A 4,281-nucleotide genomic window follows, 5' to 3' on the forward strand; every position below is an offset into this window, starting at 1 on the left:
TATTTATTACCGTTTATTGCAAGAATGAAAAATCTTTGCGATTTCAATCAAGTTTTTTTTTCTGTTTTTAAATCACAATTTACAGTTATAACAACAGAATCATGTCCATAATTATAAATTAACGAAAAAAAATCTTCCGAGGCCAACAAATAATTCACAAAAAAAGAATGACAAGAAAACTTAATCCAGTTTGGGGAGAAATCTCACAATTAATTGCAATCAATGAGATTGATCATCAACTACATTGAGATCTTCGTATGATGATAATCAAAACAAATTACATTTCAAATAGCACAAAACAATTAATTCCGTTGAAATGAAAATCTTTTTTTCTTCTTTAAATTACCTTTACCTTTTCAATCACTTTCTCAATTGTTAGATAATTGAAATGAATCAAAATTATAAAAAATCTCAATTGTTGAACACAACTCAAGGTATTTGAATGTATAATCTGAATTAAAGAAACAATTTATACACAATTTCTTGAACGTTTATGGAAACGAATTGTTTTTCGCTTAAAATTTCAGAACTTTGATTGTTCGCTGGATAATTAACTGTTCAGAATGAATGAGATTCCATAAATAAATTGAGACTTAGAGTTTTTTCCAAAGTGAAACTGTTGAAAAATAGAAGAACATTAGATTAATTGGGATGGATTGTCGATGGAAAGGTAATTACATGAAACAATCGTCAGGAACTGAAGAGAAATACATTTTCTTTTCTTTGATTCTTTATTTCTTTTCTTTATCTTTTCATTGAATGTCCTTCTTAATTTTGTCTAATACATTATCATTATGAGACACATCAAATATGTATAGACAGAGAAAGAAAGAAAGAGAAAAAGCGAGAGAGAGAGATAGAGGGAGAAAAGGAAGAGAGATAAAGAAAGAAAAAGAGGAAGAGGGAAAGAAGAGAAAAGAAGAATTTGTCTATCTGAGATAGATGATTGATTAATTGGTGAAGAAAATACTATCCAGATTTAAAAAGCAATATGGCAACTTGACCCAGGTAAAAGTAAATGAAATGTTTAGTTTCATGGGTTACATATGAACCAAAATTACGACCCACAATACAATGCCAGGTTGGGTTGTATTTCTTGTCAAACTCCTTCTTTATAAAAGCAGCAATATCCTTCTCAATATTATACTTGTCCAATGCTTGGATTGATGTATTGATAGCATCATCTTGCATCTCGTCACTCATGTCGGCATTTTTAACCACAGCTTTCTTATCCGTACTCATCTATAAATAAATAATGATAATATTACAACAAAATAGAAAAATAATCAAATCATCAATAAACAATCAACAAAACAATTCAAATAAACAATCACTTCAAATACAATTCATAAAAAAGAGAAGCAATAAATATTAATAGTATAAATACAAATAGAGAGATTAAAAAAAAGAGTGAAAAAAAATTCTATTTAACAAAAAACCGAAACCAAGAGACAGACACAAAAAAGTAAGAAACAAAGAAAGAGCAAGTCAAGGGAAAAGAAAGACAATTGGCAAAGAAAAAGTAATACTCACATTGAACTAATTTTATTTACCGATGACACCACAAAAATGTGACAAATAAATATCACTTTTTTAAACAGTTCTATGGATAGAAAACAATTGATAAAATAAAATTATTACCAACAATTAATTGTCAAAATTTATAAATCAAATACATGAGGTGAAAAAAAAACAAGAAACTACATTGACAATACAGAGAAAGAGAGAGGGCGTTGTGATGTTAATCTCCAATCGGAACTTGTTCCGGATTGAGTTAGAAAAGCGCATGTCACCAATTCTGTTTAACTTTTTCTAAAAAACCATTCGAATCATTTAAATGGTTAAAACAACAATTAAAAAGAATAATCAAATTAATTAATTATCCTCACAATTAAAAAGGATAGAAAAAATTAGAGAAAAATGTGAACACAAATTACTTGCCTTTGGATTTGAATGTTACCCTTAAAGAAAGAAAGTCGAAACTACCGCTCAGTCTTTGCTTTCTCCTCTTTTGATTGGATGAAAAAAAGGTTCATCTTTATGATAGAAACTCTTGTATCCATGGTAACCGATGGAAACTCCACCAAGTAGTCGACTTGTTAATTACAATTCACTCCACTCCTTCAATAAATATTCAATTCAAATCTGTTGTTATTTTTTTCTGTCTCTTCTTGATTCTTGTTTTTTTCACCTCATGTATTTGATTTATAAATTTTGACAATTAATTGTTGGTAATAATTTTATTTTATCAATTGTTTTCTATCCATAGAACTGTTTAAAAAAGTGATATTTATTTGTCACATTTTTGTGGTGTCATCGGTAAATAAAATTAGTTCAATGTGAGTATTACTTTTTCTTTGCCAATTGTCTTTCTTTTCCCTTGACTTGCTCTTTCTTTGTTTCTTACTTTTTTTGTGTCTGTCTCTTGGTTTCGGTTTTTTGTTAAATAGAATTTTTTTTCACTCTTTTTTTTAATCTCTCTATTTGTATTTATACTATTAATATTTATTGCTTCTCTTTTTTATGAATTGTATTTGAAGTGATTGTTTATTTGAATTGTTTTGTTGATTATTTATTGATGATTTGATTATTTTTCTATTTTGTTGTAATATTATTATCATTATTTATTTATAGATGAGTACGGATAAGAAAGCTGTGGTTAAAAATGCCGACATGAGTGACGAGATGCAAGATGATGCTATCAATACATCAATCCAAGCATTGGACAAGTATAATATTGAGAAGGATATTGCTGCTTTTATAAAGAAGGAGTTTGACAAGAAATACAACCCAACCTGGCATTGTATTGTGGGTCGTAATTTTGGTTCATATGTAACCCATGAAACTAAACATTTCATTTACTTTTACCTGGGTCAAGTTGCCATATTGCTTTTTAAATCTGGATAGTATTTTCTTCACCAATTAATCAATCATCTATCTCAGATAGACAAATTCTTTTTCTTCTCTGCTGATATTATTTCTCCATCTATTTCTTATTTTTGTTCAATTTCTTCTACTGTTTCCCTCTCTCTCTCTTGAAAATGAATTTTTGTCTTGGAAATCATGGCAATACTAATCATTATCAGGCTACAAAAATACACTGCAAACTTCAAAGCAACCAGAGATCAACAATTCACAAATTTACTCTACTTCTATAAATTATACCAACACAGCCACACAATTCCAATAATTCCAACATAAATATTCTCGTTCTTTGCTATTATTTATTCATGATGATAATGATGGATAATCAAAGTTTATCTCTAACATATTTGTCTCAAATATAAACAAAAAGATTATGTTGTATACCAAAAACTTTGCCAGTAATAATCTTCTCCCTTCATCCATTTCTCTTTCTGATTGTCATGCTTCTTCTGTCTTTCACTATTTTGATTTATTAGATTTGCTTTTCCATTTTCAGCTTTTCCACTGATGCACTTTTCTCACCTTCCCTTTATCTCTCTCATGGTCATTGATATTTTGCTGAAATCGAATCTTCAAAATCAAATTAGAAAATCCAAAATGATTTACCAAGTGTCATAACTACATTATGATTTATTCCCAAATTAATTAAAGTCAAGTTAACAACAAACTGGTTTACATAATAATATTGGAAAAAAGTTGAGAAGAAAATAGAAGGTGAGAAAGAGAAAAATTTGATTATTAGAAATAAAGAATCAAAGGAAAGAAAATGAATTGTTAATCATAATTCTGTTTTCAATGTTTCATTTAATTTCTTTTTCATCCACAATTTATACACAACTCAATTTATTCATTTACTCATCTAATTGATTAGAATCCATTGTAATTGATTTCGGTTTCTCGACAGTCTCATCGAAACACCATTTTGGAAAAACTCTTTTATACAAATTCATTAAAACGGTGTCATTAGAGGTCAGGGGCGATCGAAATACATTTCATGTGCCCATGAGTTCCCAAAGGTTCCTTAATGTGACCATGGCGACCATATTTAGACCTTAACTCGACTGGTTGGAACCACTTGATATCTTCTCGATTGAAGAACATGTACCTCACAACGGCCGATTTACCGACGACTTTGAAAGGATGGCCACTTATTCTGATCCGTTTAACGACAACTCGATCTGGATTAATGTTGAGTAAAGATCCGATTGCGACTAATTTCTGGGTTCCATCTTTGTTTCTCTTGTAGGCAACAGCGGAAGCGGGTGGAAAAGTGATCGGGGCATAGAAAGAAGCCACGACTGATCCGCTGGTGGGAAAAATCTCTCAATTTAAATTTATCTCCATTAGTATGAGCAG

The 4,281-nt window shown here is 29.7% G+C and overlaps 1 long non-coding RNA gene across 1 annotated transcript; it reads right to left on the bottom strand.

Annotated features, from left to right (window-relative positions):
- Positions 1-411: 411 nt before the first annotated feature.
- On the bottom strand, positions 412-965 carry LOC128394345 (uncharacterized). Its single transcript, XR_008326353.1, has 2 exons — positions 679-965; positions 412-616 (listed from the first exon to the last, which is right to left on the bottom strand). It is a non-coding gene; the product is annotated as an uncharacterized LOC128394345 (long non-coding RNA).
- Positions 966-4,281: the final 3,316 nt, after the last annotated feature.

The sequence above is a fragment of the Panonychus citri genome, unplaced genomic scaffold (genome assembly GCF_014898815.1).
Source record: "Panonychus citri isolate SS breed McGregor unplaced genomic scaffold, ASM1489881v1 Contig00020, whole genome shotgun sequence".
NCBI lineage: Eukaryota > Metazoa > Arthropoda > Arachnida > Trombidiformes > Tetranychidae > Panonychus > Panonychus citri.